The following is a 21,979-nucleotide window of genomic DNA, read 5'->3' as shown; positions in this document are numbered from 1 at the left end:
TGAACCTTTTCCTAGCTACCATGTGTTCTTTTAAATTAAATTTTGGATCGCTTGAACTTAACACGTTTGATCCAAAACTTAATCTATTTGTTCTTTTAGGTTTTGACTTGGATCTCTGCGGAACTTAACACGTTCGACCCAAGTCTCCTTAAGTTATTAATTCCATTAAATATTAATTTCCATAAAAGGTTCCCAGTACTGACGTGGCGAGGCACATGACCTTCTTGGATATGGGAGCAACCACCACCGACTAGACAAAACCTTTAATAGAAAGCTAATATTTAATTTCCTAAAATAACTTTAGGTTAACCAAAGAGAACAATCAAATCACAAGGAAAAGAAAGAAACAAAAGAACACAACTTCGAAAAAACATATTCGAAATACTAGAACGTAAGCCTCTTGTATTTGGTATTATTTCCATAAATAACTAGCATGATGCGGAAATAGAAATTACTAGTTATACCTTGTAGAAAAAACCTCTTGATCTTCTACCGTATTCCTCTTCTAACCTCGGACGTTGTGTGGGCAACGATCTTCCAAGATGAGAAACCACCAACCACCTTCTTCTCCTCCAAGCAAGGTTCGGCCACAAAAGAAAAGCTTTACCAAGGAGAAAAACCAAAATACTAACCAAGCTCCAAGAGATGCTAGCTTTCTCTCCTTCTTCTTCTTCTTCTCCGAGTAGTATCCGGCCACCACAAGAACTCCAAGGGAGAGGGAGAGGTTCAGCCACCACAAGAGGAAGAGAAGGAGATGATGGCCGGCCACACCAAGGAACAAAAGAGGGAGAGGAATAATAGATGTTGTGTCTTGTGAAGGCACCCTCACCCCTTCTTTTATATTCCTTGGCCTAGGTAAATTAGGAAATTTAATTACAATAAATTTTCCTTAATTTCCTTGACATGATTTAATTGAGAAAAATAAAATAATATTTCCCCAATTAAACAATGATGGCCGGCCAAATCAATAGGAAGCAAATTGGACAAGTTTCAATCAACAATTAAAACTTTCCTTATTTGTTTCCGGAAATTTTAAAAATAAAATTTCTCTTTAAAATCTCTTCATGGTTAATAAAAGGAAATATCTATAATTTTAATTTTATTAACATGTGAATAATTTTAAAGAGAAAATAAAACATCTCTCCAATCTACAAATAAGGAAAGAGATCTAATCTCTTTCTTTAATCTTTGTAAATCTTTTACAAGAGAGATATTTTAATTTTAATTCTCTTTTAAATTAAATCTTCCACATAATAATAAACATTAAAATTAAATTTTCTTTTAATTAATTATGGCCGGCCCTACTAGCTTGGGTTCAAGCTAGGGCCAGCCACCTTAAACCCAAGCTTAGCTTGGTTCCCAAGCTAGCTTGGCCGCCCCTTTAGGTGGGTATAGAAGGTGGGTATATGTGGGTATAGTACTCTATAAATAAGAGGCTACGATAGGGACCGAGAGGAGGAATTGGTTTTGGTCTCCGATAAAATTAAGCATCCTATGTTCGCTGAACACACAACTTAATTTTATCAATGATAATTCATTCCACTAGAGAACTATCATTGAACTACCGCACCAATCCCAAATTACATTTTGGGCTCCTTCTTATTATGAGTGTGTTAGTCTCCTGTGTTTAAGATATCGAATGTCCACTAATTAAGTGAGTTCTGACAACTCATTTAATTAATATCTAAGTCCAAGAGTAGTACCACTCAACCTTATTATCATGTCGGACTAAGTCCACTGCGAGGTTTAACATGACAATCTTTATGAGCTCCTCTTGAGGACATTATCAACCTAGTATCACTAGGACACGGTTTCCTTCTATAATCAACAACACACACTATGGGTGATACCATTTCCCAATTTATCGGGTTTATTGATTCATCGAACTAAATCTCACCCATTGATAAATTAAAGAAATAAATATCAAACATATGTGCTTGTTATTATATTAGGATTAAGAGCACACACTTCCATAATAACTGAGGTCTTTGTTCCTTTATAAAGTCAGTATAAAAGGAACGACCTCAAATGGTCCTACTCAATACACTCTGAGTGTACTAGTGTAATTATATAGTCAAGATAAACTAATACCTAATTACACTACGACCTTCTAATGGTTTGTTCCTTTCCATTCTGGTCGTGAGCTACTGTTTATAATTTATAAGGTACTGATAACATCATCTTCTGTATGTGACACCACATACTATGTTATCTACAATATAAATTAAATGAACAACTACAAACAAATGTAGATAATTAGACCAAATGTGATTCTTTATTCATAATGAATGTCTACAAAGCTTAGGCTTTCAGTATACACTCCAACAGAACCCCTCCCCTGCTCGGCACTGACGTCTTGTGGTTGCAGGTCCACGTCCTTCGAAAATCCACGCGGAGTCAACAGGAGCGCCATGTCCCCACTGTCCATCGTCTCGACTCTCAGACAGGATCAAATTTGGTGACATCTGTGGGAACACACCTGCATCTGGACCAAGGAGATGGAAGAAGCTAGACGATTGCATATTGTGACGCTCACCCAGGAGGAGCTCGATGCGCTCATACAGGCATGAGTTGCGAAGATAGTCGAGCAACAACAGCAGCAGAAAGCGCTTGCCAATCGGCAAGCACAGCAAGTGCCCTCAGCTTCGGGAGGCCGAGCGGCGCACGAAGACCGATCGGAGCAGTACTCCATATGGGGGCAAAATAAAATGCTGACCGGCACAAACGGAGAATCTCCACTTGCGCCTATTCCATTCCACCGGGCATTGTTTCAAACGCCTTCAGAGATTGCTCGGGCCAATCAGGAGAGGGGCTCTTCTTCAGATGAAGCGTCCGTTCAGGATGCGAGGAAAGGAAAAGAGCCCTGATCCAATTTGTCTCCCGAACAGATTAATCACCAGTTCTCCGAGACGATATTGCAAGATCCGCTACCAAGGCACTACGCTCCCTTGGCAATCGGGGAATATAACAGGTCCACCGACCCGAACGACCATTTGGGAAAGTTTGACAACGCCACCGCCCTTCACCAATATACAGATGGAGTGAAGTGTCAAGTCTTCCTCACAACGCTCTCCAGTTCAGCTCAGCGGTGGTTCAGAAGGTTGTCGAACGGATCAATAAGGAGCTTTAAAGAGTTCCGAATGACCTTCTTACACCATTTCGTAAGCAGCAGACGTTACCAGAAGATGAGCGCCAGCTTGTTCTCCATGAAGCAGGGTTCCAGAGAGTCCCTTCGAGCGTACATCCAACGCTTCAATCAGGTAGCCATGGATATTCCATCGGTCTCGTCCGAGACCATGATGAATGCATTCACCCAAGGGCTCATGGACGGAGACTTCTTCCGGTCGCTCTTCCGAAAGCCATCGCGGGACTACGGCCACATGCTGAAGAAGGCCAACGAATACATAAACGTGGAAGAGGCCTAGGCGGCAAGGAGAAAGGAAACGTCGTCCGAACCATCGGCGCTGACCGATCGAAGGTCGCTGATTAGCCATCAGCCGGCGCGAGGACCCCGAGCTGAAGGAACACGACCACACCAGGAAGCAAAACCACACGTCGTTCAGCATGTGGACTCCGGACATCCAAAACCAAAAGGAAAGGAATGGGCCTTTATGTTCTGTTCCTTCCACCCGTCAGCAACCTACAACACCCACGATTATCGCGGATTTAATTCGATCGCACAACCGGCGCCCAGAAGTTATCGCCGTCGGTCTCCCTCCCTTGACCGGCGACACGGGCAGCAGAATGCCGGGAGGTGAGAGGACGCAAGGGGATCACCCCAGCAGCCTATAGGAGAAGCGTCGACTCCAACCGAGCTAGAAAATCAACATCATCGCTGACGGGAAGCAAATCGTTCGCTCGGGAGGAGGAGAACAGAAGTAACGCTGCACGAGGCGAAATCAACATCATCGCTGACGGTCCGACCAGTGGAGACTCCGACCGAGCTAGAAAATCATACGCCCGGTGGTTGGAGATCCACGCGGTAGGCTACAACCGAGAGCAAGCGCATGAGCTCGAGATCAGCTTCGGGACCAGAGATCTAGAGGGAGTTGAAGTTCCTCACGATGACGCCCTCATCATTCGAGCGGTAATTGCTAACTATACTATTCACTGAATCTTCGTTGACACAGGCAGCTCGGTGAATATAATTTTCAAGAAGTCTTTTGACCAGTTCCAAATCAACAGGGGTGAGTTGCTGCCAATGACAACCCTGCTATACGGATTTACCGGCAACGAAGTTCTATCGATCGGTCAGACGAGGTTAGCCATATCGCACGGGGAAGAGCCGCTCAGGAGGACCAGGACCACGAACTTCATCGTGATGGACGGCACCTTAGCGTACAACATCATTCTGGGCCGACCGACCCTTAATAAGTTCCGAGCAATAGTGTCAACCTACTACTAGAAGATCAAGTTCCCGGTGGAAGATTGAGTCAGAGAAGTTAAGGGGGGCCAATTGGCCGCTCGACACTGTTATGTGGAGATGATAAAGACCGAGGCCAAGTCCGCTCAAAAAGCCCCCCCCCCCCCCCCCGCCCCCGACTAGAGGTAAATACCATAATTGAAAAGCCTCCTACCCTAGTCTATGAAGAGAAAGAGGAAGTGTAGATCCATCTCGGATGAGCGGAGGCGGCGACCTTTATAGCGTCCGACTTGGAGGTCGAGCAGAAGGCCAAGCTAATCTCCTGTCTCCAGCAGAACCACGATGTGTTCGCTTGGTCGACACATGAACTACTCGGCATCTCCCCGAGCGTCGCCCAGCACGAATTGCATGTTCGATCAGACGCTCTGCCGATGAAGCAAAGGAAAAGAGATTTCAGCTCTAAACAAAATTTAATCATCCGGGCAGAAATCAAGAAGTGTTGGAAGTCGGTCACATTCGGGAAGTGCAATTCTCGAGCCGGTTTGCAAATGTAGTGCTGGTCTCCAAGCCAGGCAATAAATGGCGAGACTGCATCGACTTCCGGGACCTCGACAAAGCGTGCTTGAAAGACTTCTATCCCTTGCTTCGGATCGATCAAATGGTAGACTCCACTGCCGGGTGCGAGTTGATATGCATGTTGGACGCGTATCAAGGGTACCATCAAGTGCCACTCGCCAAGGAAGATCAGGAGAATGTCAGCTTCATCACACCCGAGGGAACATACTGCTACAACGTCATGCCGTTCGGACTGAAGAACGCCGGCACTACCTACCAAAGGTTGATGAACAAGGTGTTCCGATGGCAGATCGACCGCAACATGGAGGTATATGTTGACGACATGCTAATCAAGTCCCTCCGAGCTACTGACCTCTGTGCAGATATCGCGGAGACCTGCCAGACACTCAGGACATATGAGATTAAGTTGAATCCCATCAAGTGTCTATTCGGCGTGAAGAGCGGACGATTTCTGGGCTACATCGTTACCGAACAGGGAATCAAAGCAAACCCTAGCAAGGTGAAGGACTACAGGACATGTCGCCCCCCAAAAACCTGAAGGAAGACCAGTGTCTCACCGGTAGGATAACTGCATTGTCTCGGTTCATCTCCAAATCATCTTACCAGAGCCTGCCCTTTTTCAACATATTGCGCCCAGCGTCCCTTTTAGTTCGCGGGATTGGACGGATGGTCATGTAAATTATAGCCGTATGAATTTTGGTCTAGAAAAACTCGCATTGTCCTTAGTATATCATGTACACTCAAGAAAAAGTATAAGCTATTGAGACCCAAGTTACTGAATAAACTAATGAGGGTACAAGACAAATTTAGCATGGATTTAATTGTTCACAACGACAAACACAAATAAAGGATCTTATTTCATTCATTAAAAGGAGAAGGTAATTATAGAGTAAAGCATAACAAATCAAGCCATGACAAATTAAAACGGTTTGGGAAACAGGTCAGGTGGCGCATTGCGGTTTATCCTTTTACGATCAAGAAAGTGGATCAGAGGATCAGAAGTCAGATAACTACCTTCTTTTAGTTGCTCCACCTCGTCCTCCACTTCGAGAAGGAGTGCCTTATTAATAGAGTGGGTGATGGGCCTATTGAAGTTGGGTGTTTGGAGGAGAGCTTTCTTCTTCGTCTCAAAACGCTCATCCTCTCCCGCTCAGTATGCTCCCCATTCCACCCGGGCAGTTAATAGATCGGTCGAGATGCTCGCCATATCAAATTCCTTAGTGATAAGGAATTTTGGGTAGTCACCAAATCTGAGCGGAGAACATCTTGCTCGACATCTCAAGCAGATAGCTCGGAAATCTTGGCATTAAGTTCAACCTCGTGTGTGACCTTCTGCTCCTCCAGTTGCGAGGAGAAGTGATCAGTTTTGGTTTTTAGTTGGGAGGATAGGCGACCTAACTCTACAATCTTTTCATCTAGCTCTACCTTCATACTCGCCCAGAGGATGGTCTCTGATTGGAGTTTAGCTTTAGCATTCTTCAGGGTAGTCTTGAAGTTTTTGGCCTTCTCAAACTCAGTTTTTGCTAGTCGTCGGGCCTCTTCAAGTTGGGATTCTATCCCGCTTATCCACTTCGAGAGAGGTGCAGAAATAGCTTTAGAGATATTCTATTTTAGCATTTCATTCTCTTGTTCCAAGAGGTATAATTATTGGGTGGCATTCATCTCGATCGCCCAGCTCGAAAGGAAAGGATAAATAAATAGCATTAGAAATAACCAAGGTAAGAAGTGGTAGGCTAAAATGTCTCATCTTGGTCCATACGAAAGCAAACTCATCGACTAACTCCCTAAGAGTTAGCTCACTTAGCTAGTTTCCTGCGTCTTCCCAGGTCTTTGTTAAACGACTCCGTAGAATTATATGGCCAGTTGGGGTGGTCGAAGGGGAAACGATGGCCAGGGCGAAGGGCATGTTAAGGGTGGTTGAAAATTGATGAGGGCATCTCGGCCTGGTACATCCTGAAGAAATCTTCATGCGAGGAGACAGGATGAAGGCGAAATCTATTGCCTCGTCCAACAAAGAGATCACCTTCTAAGTCCGGGTAGGTTTGGACGTTGGGTTAGCAAAAGGAAAAGCAGACAAAGTTCGCTAAGATGATTGTCCTTGTACTTCCTCCTGGATGGGCTTTGCTCAAACGAGAGACAAGTGAGTGGAAGGCACCTCGCTTGTAGGTGCTTTGGTTGACATCGCTACCTTGTCATGGACTTCAGCATGAACAAGTTTATACCTTTTGCATCTTTTCAAAGGAACGCCCTCCCGCTCCATGGGAGAACTTTCAGGCACAAGAGCGGGAGCGGACGATAATTCCTCAGAAGTAGTAGTTGCACTAGGCTCAGCTGCAAGGGTATCAGACGTCCTATAGGTAGGAGCAGCCAGTTGTAAGCCTCTCTCATCTTGCAGTTCTCGCTCCTTATCCCGAATTTCCTTCTCATCCAAGTCGATTGAGTCATCGACTAGGGCTGAGAAAATGACGTCCATTGCACAAAATAAAGAATACCTTAGTTAGTAATAATGCGGTGACTAAGTTATTGAAACTTACTGAAAGAGCCAGAGATCTTTTGTTTGGGGCTTAAGCCAAACAAGTGAAGAAGCCTTCACACAACCACCGGTGAATCCTAAATTGTTGGTTGCTTAGCTTGGGAAAGTAGATGAGTTAGGTAGCGTCCTATTCATAATTTTCTATGTCAGGAAGAGGCGAAAGGGAAGATTGTCAGGCAGTGGGCCAAGAGGCGGGCTCAGGCATTTCATGGAAAAAGAATTGCAACTTCCAACCTTTGTTGGAAGAGGACATGCCCTTGAAGAAAATGGATTTTGGGCGATATTAGAAAATGAAAACTCCCAATTCTGATTTCTTGGGATAAGAGAATAAAAGAAATTTTGAGATGTAGAAGGAATATTAAACAGGAGAAATAACATGAATGTACCATAAACAATATGAATGGCGTTCGGGACAAATTGTTGCAGAGAAATGCAAAAATACTGGCTCACAACTGATAAGAAGGGGGAATAGGAAAAATGAAGACTAGTGGTCAGCTGGTCCATAAAGAAGGTGATATGGTTATCAGGAGGATGGTGAGGATCGGTATCAGGAGAAGGAATGACAATCCGGTAGTTCTCAAGGATTTCATACCAAGTGTGAGATCTCGGAAAATTTAATTAATAGGATTATTTGAGAAATAGCCTTATAGAAATTTTCCGAAATTTTTAAAAATTTTCTGGGAATTTTTCGGAGCTCATATGGAGGGTTTTGAGGGGATCGATCTGCGGGTTCAGATAAAGCCTATTTGGGATACCCGTTTAGGTGAGGAAATGTTTTTAATTATAAATCCTTTTCCATTTCTTTTCTTATTCCCAAATGCCGATCCACCCTCTCACCCGAACCCTTCTCTTATCCGACTCCTCTCCCTCTCGTTCCCTCTTGCGGGCGGATCCGTGCCGATCGTCGACATCGCCGGAGGAGCTCGTCGTCAGAGTTTGCCGGAGATCGAACCAGGAGTTTCGGATTTCCCGATCTCTTCTCCCCTCTCTGCCCGACTCAAATTCTCGATCTCCTCTCCCCCGATCTTCCTCCGCTCGACGCACTCTCTCTCTCGCGGACGACTCGGTGACGAGACCAGAGGAGCACATCACCGGAGCTTGACGGTGCTGAGGAAGACAAGCTGGATCTGGCCGAGGGATCTCTATCTCGGTGGCTTCTTGCGCCGATCATCGGTGATTCCTTGGTGGCTAGGGCACGGTGAGGAGCAAGATTTGCGTCGACTCCCAACCAATCATCCACCGAAGCTTGGAGAGGTGCCCTAGTCCGGATTTGTGCCACTTGATCGCCGACGTGGGTAAGCTAGCCTTAACTGAAAACCCCTCTTCACGAATTGCCTCTTGATTCATCACTGGATCCTTGTTGATTCAAGGGTTTAGCTGGATTAGGGTTCTCTTTTTGGAATTGACTCTTCTTGTGCTTGATTCTTTCCCTGATCAGATTGGTCATCTTCTTGTGGTTTGTAATTGATCAGTGATGATCTTCCGATTGGGCGACTTCTTCTGGAGACAACCTTTGGAGATCAGCTTCTTTGCTGTGTTTGAAGTATCGGTTGAAGTGGGAAAGAATTCCAGCAGGTGTTGTATTCTGTGATTGGAATTGTGTTCTGTGGGATCCTTTCTTGGTTCCGGCAGCACACCAACCAACAGCCTCCTAGTTCCAGCATCAACAATAGCTGGGAATTGAGGTAAGGTGTAGTGATTTTGATACATGTTGTATCTAGTTGCTAAATTGTGTGTAGATGTAATTGTTTAGATTAATCTAATGGAATGATTAGGGTTAAGGTTATTAATCCTAGTCAACCTTTAGATTTCTAATCTAATTGGTGATTAGGGATTATATAATTAACCCTAATTGACCGTTAGATTTGATTAGGTAGGATGAGCTGGATATGATTAGGGTTTTACCCTAATTTAGTTTTAGGGATTTTATTTAGCTATTCATTTGGATTTAGCTAAATAAAAAATATATATATTGTTTGTTGACACAGGACTCTGATTCGAGACGGGTGTCTCGACCTTAGATTGCTTGATTATACCTTCTATTTGAGGGGGGTACCCTTTGACTTATCTTTTGATACTGTCTTATGATATGTATAATTTATACATAATTACTAGTGGTAGATGGTAGATTTATCTCTTCCCTGGTCTTAGCTTAGTTGATACCTATCACATGCTTCTTCTGTTAATTGCTTTACTTTAGAACTGGATGCTTTTATCTTTTGCCATGTATATATATGTTTATGGAGATGGATAGGTACATTTAGTGTTACTTTCCACTGGATTAGTTGCTGTAGGTACTTGTTATATGTTGTTGGATTTATGTTGCTTATATCTCTGTTATATATGTGTTCACCTTTTTGGCACCTACGCATATGGAGGAGGATATGTTCAGGTATGACATACTGTAGCCGCACGCACCATATTGCATGATTGCATGCTGGGTGATTGACGACTCCATTATTGTTGAGCTTATCGGCCGGCTACATGAGGGTCTGCACACAGCGTGACCACTGCATGGGTAGTGGCACAGCACTCAGGGTGTGTATGGCAGGTTGCTCGGTGGTGCACCGCCGGGGTGCTCATGGGTAGCACGATACAGCGGGGTTGCAGCCGGGATCCCTCCCCGTCATCGCATACCGGGAGATGAGAGCATTGCGCTCCCTCACTATGTCTGAGGTAGGAGGATAGGTGTACTCCGACAGCATCTTGTCCACTCGGTCACTCATCAGGGGTAGTGACGGCAGAGTGCACGGTGTCACAGCCCTACCCACTCGGTCTCGCCATCGCGTGTGAGACGGCTGACTGGCGTCAGGGGTGACCATGTCATATTGCATCATATGCACGGATTGCATTCTTTATGATTGATGCATTGTGGTGATTGCATATGATTGACATGCATACATGATACATGCTTTTGCTTTGACTATTTTTATCTGTGTATGTTCACAGTCAGTTGCACAAGCCTCGCAGGTGAGTACAGTTTATTTCAGTTATGCATTTTCTTATTATTCTTGCTATAGACTGTACTTTATGCCTATTGCTGGTTATTACAGTTTATTTCAGCTATGCATATCTGTTATACTGTTAGGAGACTGTACCGTAGGTTGTACTATTAGGAAAATGTACTGTAGGCTCTATGGTTTAGTATACTGTACCATAGGATGTTACTGGTGGTTATATATTGCTGTACATATCTATTGGATTACCTGCTGAGTTCTTTGAACTCACCCCGTTGTTACTATTTTTCAGGTTGAGGCCGTCGGGAGATATTCCAGTCGCTAGCCCCATTATCGCGAGGATTTTCTTTGTCGGATTATATTTTGCTTTGCATCTTATATACTTGTATTGTGGGTTTGTATAGTGGACATTGAACATTCGGGTTTGCTACTTTTGTTTTCCGCTGTGGATTTTCTCACTACTTCGTGGATTTGTTTTCTTCGTTGTAGTAGAGTAGGATGTTTACATATATCTTCGAGGATTCTATATCGTTCTTCCTTATTAAACTGCGTGGATTGATTATATGTTGAGTTGTGTGGAATGTTGATATAAACTGCGTGGCTTGTTTCTTATTTGTATTGTATTGTTCCGGTCGTGTGTGGCCGAGGTATAGATATATGTATTCTGGATTCATATTGTCACCCATACAGGGGAGATGCTGTCGAAATTTCTTCGGACAGGGACTACCTGGGGCGTGACACCAAGAGTGAATACAGGCTTTGTCGGTCGCACCAAAATTTGAGGAGGTCAGGGTGTACCAAAGGGCAAAAAATTCTTCAGCCATAAGAAAACACGAAGTAAGGAAAGAACGAAAGACTTACTGGTTTCTTAAGACAAAGAAGAGGAAAACACTATAGGTAAGAGGTCGTCGAAGAAGGATGACCAGAGAAGAAAGTGAAAAAGATGAAAGGCAAGGTGATGAAAGAAGGAGTTGTTTATGGTTTTTATAAAGTATAATTCAATTACAGTCGTTGGATTGAAATGGTGTGTAATGGATCATTGATCTGTATGAAGAAAGAAATTGTTTAGTTGTACAAGGAGCTATGGGTCGTAAGACATTTTGGAAAATGAAAAGGAGGGCCATCTGGTAGTAATCTATAAATAGACATTTATGATGGAGATGACAACCAAATAATTCCTCTGACCATACACTTCTCCATACATCCTCGGTAATCTCTCTCACACAACGGGCTACAAACAAGCAACTTTTGAAAAAAAAAAATTGTTAAGTCCTCAAGGCATAATGGGAAGCACGAATTACTGAACGACTATAGCGAAAAGGTTGAACGGGCAAAAGTAGAACTTGATTCCAGTTAGTCGGCTACACTTCCTTCAACTATACTTGAAGGAGAGGCTAGTGATACAGGTTATGATGAGTAGACCCAGAAGATGACTTGGTAGTTAAAGTCAAGGTGACTGAATAGTCAAAGTCAAGATAACGTGGCAGTCCTGTTAAAAAAGGGACAACATCTCTTCATTTGGCTCTGATTAAACACTCATGCTAGTGCTAAAATTCTTAAATTCAACTAGACCGGGTTACAATCCGGTCGGGAAGGGACGATCCGCCCTTAGGCTGAGTGAACCAAGGAATTTAGTAACTTAAGGCAACCAAGATTGTATTGGAACCCTAAAGTTATTTTGATATGATCAAACAAGTTAAATTAGGTCCTGTTGGTTTTGATTCCTGTGTTTAAGTGTGTAGGAGCTTAGGAGCACAAGAAGTTAAGTGGAAGATGTGGCTAGCGAGAAGGATGACACGGGAAAGAGCCGACAGGCTCGGTACGTATGAGAGACGAGGTGCCGCCGAAGAGTACACCGGCGGACGAGAAGAACGTACGTGACGTTCGAGGGACGAGAAGCCGGAGCGGAAGTCTGCTCGAGGAGAAGGCCGAAATTGGGTTCGGGTGAGCCTTATTTCCGTTGGCTGAAATCACCCAAGCGAGTGGAGCTAGAGCGGAAGACCCGGACTAAGGCGAGCAACACCGGAGCAGAGGGCCTGGACCGAAAAAGTCAACGGGGTTGACTTTGAGGGTCCGAGTGCCCGGACCCATTCCGGGCGCACGGAACCCTTCCAAGCACTTGGAACCCAAACTTTATCACCATTATGTGGGTGTTGACCGTTGCATCAGGGATAAATTTCTATGCCACTCCAGGTGCTTGGAACGCTTTCAGATGTTCCGACCAAGACTATAAATACAGCCTTAGTCCAGAAGCTTTCAGAACAACAAGCATTCTTGCAACAACACTTGTACACGCTCTAGTTTTCATTTAGCTTCTAATTTTTTGTGCTTACACTGCTGTAAAGAGGCTTCTCCGTCTGAAGGAGAGTTAGTGCATTTCACTTCCTTGGATTAACAACCTTCTCGGTTGTAACCAAGTAAATTCAGGTGTCTCTTTCTTTTTAGTTCATTTTTCTATTCTATCTTTATGCAAGTGTTCTTTTAAATATGAGACGGATTTGCCCTTATTTGTGCACGGCTATTCAACCCCCCTTCTAGCCGGTCAACAACCCCAACAGATTGAGGTCGACCGACTTCACGTGCCAGCTGGAATGATTGATTCACTCCACAACAAACCAACCATAGGTATGGTCAAGGGGAAAACTAAACTCCTTGCTTCGTATGAGTCCTCATGTATGCGCCCAGGTGGCCCTAATTGTCAGTCGCCCTAACTGATTTCTAGATAACATAATAATCGAACCCCTCAAAATGTATTGGTGTTCCCTTGGGTAGCTCAGTATATGTCCAATCGGGTAGAAGGATGATCAGACCTACAACATTTGCCGTCATATTACTACCCAAACAAAATTCCAACAAGGCATAGATTATCAAAGGAGTTTCCAGGAAGCATAAGGTAGGTATAAAGGTGGCCGACCTTAATGGTTGACCAAGATACATACAGTATAATACAAAACAGAGCCGATTATATAGAACGCAACCAAAAATTCCAATCAGATGGTCGGCTTAAGGACCGGTCGAGATACATTTAATAGACAACATCCCAATAATGCGAACCGACTTAACGACCGACCAAAATATGCTTGGCAAGCAATATCCTAATAGTCTATTAAAATAACAAACCATATGTCAGAGAATATTCTTCTAGATCTTTCTTCAGGGAACATCTTGTCCCTTGTTAGCTAACATTTATAATATTATATTCCTTCATTAGCCTTAATAGTAATAAAAGTTATAAACGATAAAAGAGATACACATGTAGATAGAAGAAAGATTCTTTAGATAATTTTTGTGTATTGCTTAACAAATTCTAACACATTTTTACCGGAGGTTCTGAGAAGTGGTATATAAAGGGAGAGTCCTCTCCATAACAAAGGTACATTCTAAAGAGATATGAAACTAATCTTCGTGCACACATTTGCTATTGTCGTTCATCCACTCGCTCGGGCTTGTACTAATTTGAGCGTCGGAGGGCCTTCACCAGGAGCTCCCCTTTGGTTTCAAGGCACTGATGTTTTGTTGGTTTGTCTTGGTGTGTGCAAGAAGCGAAGGAAGCCTTTTTGTGAAGTAAACGATCTTCTACCAGTCAACCTTCGACCCATCGTACCCGGCGCGTCATCTCTGTATCTCTCAGATAGGATCAACATATATAGAGATGTGCGAAAGGGACAATATACTAAATTCCTATTCAACTCGCTACGCAATGTGTAAAGCGCTAAATGTCGAAGATAATCTGATCCAAATGCAATCTCATCTAAGATAAGCTTCTATTTCGATCCCATTAGCCCGGGCAGGCATAAGAGGAAAAGAAGGCGCCAAGGATTCTTAGCTCTCTTGGATGGATAAGATGGAGTTATTTATTTACACATCTATTAAAAAGAAAGTCTAAAGAAAAAGGCTTTATTAGGTTTGAAGGAACAACAAAACAGTGCCATGACAACTTAACTTTAGTTTAGCATCTGACAGTGATTTCCAACAAGCTTCATTTCTTAATTCCTTTTTTTTCTTGATAATTTCTGGCCTGTGGCTAGAAATTTAATCTCAATCAGAACTGCACGGCTGTGTCATGTAACCGCATGTCACTGTAATCTACCATGAGGATTTGTTTGTCGTTTTGTTTTTACACAAACTTTGCATTGATTTGGACAGTAAGTTATTGGCGCAGAGTATCAGAGATATGATTGATTAAAAAGAAAAAGTAATCTTAATGTCGACGTGGCTGTTACAGTGACTTTCCAGCTCGACCTGGCGTTTAGCCTTGTCCCAGTCCTTATAGGTTGGGCCCGGCCCAATAAGTCCAATAAATTATCTAAATTTTAACGCATTGACGTTTTCGCAATGGCGGAAGCGGAGCAGCGAAATCATCTCCTGGTTGTGCCTTTCCCGGCCGCAAGCCACATGCTCCCGCTCCTCGACCTCGCGTATTTCCTCTACGCCAGTTTCGGCTTCACCGTCACGGTCGTCGTCACTCCCAAGAACCTCCCCTGCCTCTCCCTGTTGCTCTCTCGCGACCCCGCAGTCTCCCCCCTCGTCCTCCCCTTCCCCGGTGACTCCGATCTCCCTCCTGGCGTCGAGGACGCCCAGGCCTTCGCTTCCCCCATGTCAACACCTTGCTGCGAGCCCTCGGTGGCCTCCACGGCCCCATCCTTCGATGGGCAGAGGAAGCGGTGGTCGCCTACCTCGCTGTCTCCGCCGTCCTCTCCGACTTCTTCCTCGGATGGACCCATCGGCTTGCGTCCGATCTCGGCGTCCCACGCCTCGCCTTTAGTCCCTCTGGAGCGGCCGCCCTCGCCGTCCAGCACTCGCTCTGGCGGAGACTGCCGCAAAGAACCAATTTTGACGCCGCCGAGGAACTCATTCCCTTCCCCTCCGTCCCAAGATCGCCTCTTTACCCCTGGCGCAAGCTTCCCACTCTCTTCAAGATCTTCGAGCAGGGCGATCCCCTGTCGGAGTTCGTTAGTGATGGATTTTTAAGGCAACATTGACAGCTGGGTTTTCGTGATAAACACCTTGTCCGAGCTCGAGAAACCCTGATCGGTGGCGGCTCCACCACCGAGCGAGACGCCGCGGTGGAGGAGTTGTTTGCGTGGCTCGACGCCTGCATCAATGTCTCGGTGGTGTACATTGCCATCGAAAGCCTGGCAGTGCTACCGCCGGCAGTTCGGTAACTATTAGCGGTCTTTTATTGCAACGTGACACAGTTGAAATTTACCATCCCATTTCAAAATTTTCATTTGATATGAAACTTATTAAAAATAATACATAATCAAATCCTGTTCTATTAAAAATAATTTTATAATAGTTAATATTAAAAATTAAATAAAAAGAAAATCAATTTATTTCTATTTTTTTCCCATCGAAACTGGAGAAATATTTGCAGTAAAAAATTTCTTTACTTTGGTTGCTTCCCAGGCAGCCTCTGCATAATTAATTTTCGAGGAGCTAAATGCATATAGTAGGAGAAGAAGAAAGTTGGAATTGAAGACGACGGTGATCATGCTTTTTTTCTGTCTTCCCTTTGCATCTTCGAGGGTTAAGATTTAGAGAGTTTAAATAGAAGACTATTTTTAAAAAAGTTAATACAGATGAGATTTAATCCAAGAGGCTAATTAACACTATTTTCCCTTCATGATTTATAGTGATTTCAGGAAGATGACCACGAGCAGTGTGTCATTGTATTCTATTGTAATTACAGTATATATGATGACAAAACACGAATACGTTCGCCCCCAGCGTCCTCGTCTATCTGTCTCAGAGTCAACACGGAATAGAAGACTATTTTTAAAAAAGTTAATACAGATGAGATTTAATCCAAGAGACTAATTAACACTATTTTCCCTTCATGATTTATAGTGATTTCAGGAAGATGACCACGAGCAGTGTGTCATTGTATTCTATTGTAATTATAATATACATGATGGCAAAACGTGAATACGTTCGCCCCCAGCGTCCCCGTCAATCCGTCTCAGTACCAACACAGACAAGGCAAATCACGGGCGGTTACTAGCCTTTAGAATACTGACTAGCACATAAAGGAAAATTTACCTCGACTTTTGCCAAGATACGAACTCCAGACTTCATGATGACAACACCTCATGTGCTAGCCACTAGACCCATCCGAGGGGACGTAATTATAGTATACGTGAACGGGCAACAGATGTAGAAATTAAGAGAATAAAAAAAATAATCATATTATTATATCTTAAAATTGATACAGAGTATAAGATCTTATATAGTTAAGTTAAGAAACCCTAAACTCTATAAAAAAAAAATTCAAATTGTCCTAAAAATTATAAACAAATAAATATATAATCTAACATTCCTCCTCAAACTCACGATGCTACAGCTAGAAATATTAAGAGTTTATCAGATAAGAAACGAAAACATGAAGTAGAATATGCCTTAGTAAACATATCAGCAATCTGTAGTTTTGAAGGAACAAAAGACAATGTGATAGTGTCAATCTGAAGATGGTGACGAGTAAAGTGACAATCAATTTAAATATGTTTCATCCGCTAATAAAAAACTAAATTGCGTGTAATTTGAATAACATTATAATTATCATAATATAACGGAGTAGGTTGATAAAGAGAGACACCCATATCCGTAAGCAACCAACGCGACCAAACTATCTCACAAGTAGTTGAGACCATGGAACGATACTCAGCTTATGTGGAAGATCTACAAATAACATCTTGCTTTTTTTACTTTTCCAAGAAATGAAGGAATCACCAAGAAAAATACAAAAGTCAGTGGTAGATTTGCGATCCGTAGGATCACCGACCCAATCCGCATCAGAGTATGCACGCAGCTCAAGAAATAAAGTAGAAGGAAATAAAAGGCTTTGAAATTGAGTGTCCCGAAAATACTTGAGAATACGAAGAACAGCAGCCCAATGAACTATAATTGGTGCAGCAACAAATTGACTAACCACATGAACAACATACGCAATATCTGGACGAGTCACGGTGAAATAAACCAAGCTTCCAACAATAGTTTTGTACAAACTAGGATCCGACAAAAGTGAGTCATCAGATGGAGAATATTTGAGCATTAGTCTCAATAGGAGTATCAACAACTATATTATCAGTAAGACAAGCACGCTCAAACAAATTAGATATATACTTTAACTGAGATAAAAGATAATCTTTCGGGGAATAAGCAACCTCAATGCCTAGAAAGCAGCATAGTATACCCAAGTCTTTCAAAGCAAAACAATGAGCCAATTCAGATTTCAAGAAAGCAATTCCATCAAGATCATCACCAGTAATAATCATGTCATCAACATATAATGATAAAAGAATATGACATGTACTCGTACATCTGACAAACAATGTTGAATCATGATTACTAGGATAAAAACCAAACGAAGTAATCACGATAGAGAACTTCTCAAACCAAACACGAGGTGCTTGTTTGAGATTATAAAGCGCTTTACGAAGCTTACAAACTTCATCGGGTATGTGTGAAATACCAGGAGGTGTCATATAAACTTCTTCATGAAGATCACTATTTAGAAATGCATTCTTGACATCCATCTAAGATATTCTCCATCGACAAACAGAAGCAACAACAATCAGAGTACGAACAGTTCTCATTTTTGCAATAGGTACAAATGTTTCTTCATAATTCATGTCATACTCCTGAAAATAACCTTTAGTAACAAGACGAGCGTTGTATCGTTCGATAGCTCCATCAGATTTAATTTTGATCTTATATAGCCAACGAGAATCAATAGTATGTTTTCATGATGACAATGGAACCAAATCTCATGTATGATTTTGATGTAAAACAGTTAGTTTCTCAACCATAGAACTCTGCCAAAGTGAATTACAAACAGTTTCTCTGTAGGATCAAGCTCAGAAAGACAATAAATAGATGCAATAAATGAAGTAAAAGAATTAGAATAACAAGAGTAAACAAAATCTAGTAGTTTAGTAGACTTACGAACATGAGTGGATTGACAACGGTGGAGAGAAGGATCATCTGCAATCTCAGGAGATAATTGAGTAGTAGCAAAAGGAAGAACATGTGGAGCAGATATCTCAGAAACCAAAGTACCAAATTCAGTTAAACTACCAATAGGATTTGTGGGTGAATCTTCCTCAGTATCGGTATTGAAAAGATTAATGCAAAGCAGATCTGACTTTGTCATATTATACGAACTAGCCATAATAAAAAAGAATGGAATATGCTCAACAAACATAATATGACGAGAGACATACAATTTTTAACTAATGGGATCAAAGTAACGATATCCTTTTTAACTAACACCATAACCCAAAAAGAGATAAAGAACAGATCGAGAGGCTAACTTATTACACTCTGCATGTGGACGAAGGACAAAGCAAGTACAACCAAAAACACGTAAAGAAAAATATACAAGAGCATACTCATACAATTTTTCAAAAGGTGACAAACCTGAATTGTGTGAGGTTGGAATTCTATTAATGAAATGAGCAGCAGTAAGGACTGCTTCCTCCCCCCCCCCCCCCAAAAGGCACTAGTAACACTGGCAGATAATAAAAATGAATGGGTTATTTCAACAAGATGTCTATGTTTCCGTTCAGTCACGTCATTTTGTTTAGGAGTATCTGTACACGAGGTTTAATTAATAATACCATCAGAAGCAAGTAAATGTGAAAATTGATTCGAAGTATATTCACCCCCTAATCACAACGAAAATACTTTATGACACTAGAATGTTGAGTTTTCACAATAATTCTAAAATTAATAAAAATTATAAGATAATCATACCTGTGTTTCATAAGATAAACCCAAGAGTAACGAGTGCAATCATCAATAAACAAAACATAATACCTTGACCCCCCCTTTTGTAGAAATAGGAAAGGGTCCCCACACATCAGAATGAATAAGATCAAATGGAGCAGAAGAAAAAGAAAGATTTCTAGAAAATGGTAAGGCAAAAAATTTGACCAATTTACAACCACTACAATAAAAAATATTAGAACTTTTTAATGGTCCTAATACTCCTGTAGAGGCTAAAACCTATAAACGAGACGCTGAAACATGACCTAAGCGAGAGTGTCATAAATAAAAATAAGAAGATGAACGACTCAGATGAAAAGATGATAAATCCACACTCGAAACTACAACTTCTAATAATTTGAATTGATATAAAACATAGAGCCCTCCTTGCTTATAGCATGTCCCAATCAGCATCTGAGATTGCGAATCCTGAACATAACAATTAGATAAAGAAAAGGAGACTAGATATCCAAACTCACATAATTGATTAACAGAAACAAGATTTAAAGTAAGACTCGGAATATAATAAACATTAATAAGAGATAAAGAAGATGTAACAATTGAACTAAGACCTACTAATGACATAGGAGTATTATCAGCAGTCACAATAGATATAGATGAATTGGGAGAAAAAGAAACAAAAGATGATAAATTAGAAGACATATGATGGAAGGCGTTAGAGTCCAAAACCCATAAGGATGAAGATATATTTAAAATACCAGACGACGACAAACCTATATGAGAGGAAGCTGACATAGCAGAGGGTTGTGAAGCAAGGAACTGTTGAAACTGCTCAAACATATATGAATCAGATTTCCATGAAACATTTACATGACCAGGCATGATGACAAAACTTATAATTCTCAGAATAACTAAACTGTAAGGATACACATTTTTATGATCGCAAAAATTGATGTTAGGACGCCCCGTGGTCACACAAAGAATCTGTGACACAAAAAGATGTCAAATGTAGAAATCAGTAGCACAAGGTGTCGATGTCAAAATCAGTAGAAAAGGACGTCAGTGCCGAAATTAGCAACATAGGACTTCGGCACCGAAATCGATAGAAAAGAACGTCAGCGCTGAAATTGACAGCTTAGGATGTCAGTGCTGAAATCGACAGAAAATAATGTCGACGCTAAAATCGACAGAAAATAATGTCAATGTTGAAATCAGTAGGACAGGACGTCGACGTCAAAATCGACGGAAAATAGATGTCGACGCTGAAATCAACAGTAGGAAAGAAAATAGATGTTTGCGTCGAAATCAATAGCAGCAGTAGGAGATGGCAGCGGCAACAGAAAGCAATAACATGAGACGATAGAAAAAATTAGGTCAGAGAAGGAGAACTGCTCTGATACCATGTAGAAATTAAGAGAAGGAAAAAACTAACCATATTATTAGATCTTAAAATTGATATAAAGTATAAGATCTATATAATTAAGTTAAGAAACCTAAACTCTATAAAAAAAAAGGAAAAAGTCCAAATTACCCTAAAAGTTATAAACAAATAAATATATAATCTAACAACGGGCACTGTCTTCGATCAGGAAGTTGCAATGCTCGCTCGCTTCTTGACGCCACCTCTCCCTCGTCCTCTGCTTTCCCCACCATGTCGAATTTTTCTTCCTCCTCCTTTGCTTTCCCCACCATTCTACGACCATGTTTCCTCTCCCTCTTCACCCTCCTCACATGCTGCGCTCTCGGGAGTGGCGGCCACATCATCACTGTGCCTTCTGATACCTTCGAGCCCTCGCGTGGGACCCCACTGCTCAACACTTCCTCGTTGGGTCCAGCCTTTCTCCTGCTGTCGTCTCCTCCGTCTCTAACGCTGTCATCATCGAACCCCTCATTTCGGACCCCTTCTCCCTGTTCAATCGTCAATTGTCGCACTCGCCGTAGACGATCGTCGCCACATCCTCCTCGTCGCCCTATCCAATCCCGCCGCTCTCTCTGCCTACGACCTTCGCTCCCACCGTCAAATTAATCATCAAGCTCAAGATCATCCTCATTGTATTCTTCTTCTTTATCCTCATCTTCTTCAAATTCAATTTCTTCTTCTTCTTCTTCATCTCTAAGTCTTAGAGATGAGTGTCTCATAGAGGAAGATGTATTTCCCTTCTCAACTGGTTTAAGCCTAGCATGAGAACTAGAGGTCATGGATGCAATGTTTTTTCCTCTAGTACAATATTCAGGCTCTTTAGCTCTACTAGCCCTAACAACGACATCTCATGTCAAGTCATCACCTTCAAAAACTAACTCATCTTCTTCATTATCACTTTCTCCATCTATTCTACCCATCAACTATTCATTACTGTCATCAATATCTGTCAAAGAGATAGGGTCAATCTTATCATGTGTATCATACCGAAGTTTTAAGACGCGATTGTATTTCACAAATACCAAATCATTTAAGCGCTGTTGAACTAACCTGTTCATTTTTTTTGTTGTGAATCTACAAAATGTCAAAAATCACAATAAGTATAAATGTATAATAAAATAGCAAAGAATATTTTTTACTGATAAAAGTAACATACTAATAGTATTAATGTATTATACATTTATATTTATTACATACCTACTCAAATATACTCCAATTGCGCTCACAGCCAGAAGCACTAGAAGTGAGGCTAAACACTTTAATAGCAAACTTTTGCAATTATGAGATATTTGCTCCATAGCATTCCCACCATTCCGCTGGAGATAATGCTCTTCTATGTCTAATTGTCACATTCCTCCCAAATAACCCTTCTGCCTTTCGATATATAGAGAGCTGGGTAGTGA

Source organism: Zingiber officinale, chromosome 6A, assembly GCF_018446385.1.
Source record: "Zingiber officinale cultivar Zhangliang chromosome 6A, Zo_v1.1, whole genome shotgun sequence".
Lineage (NCBI taxonomy): Eukaryota > Viridiplantae > Streptophyta > Magnoliopsida > Zingiberales > Zingiberaceae > Zingiber > Zingiber officinale.
This window is presented reverse-complemented; position numbering follows the sequence as displayed.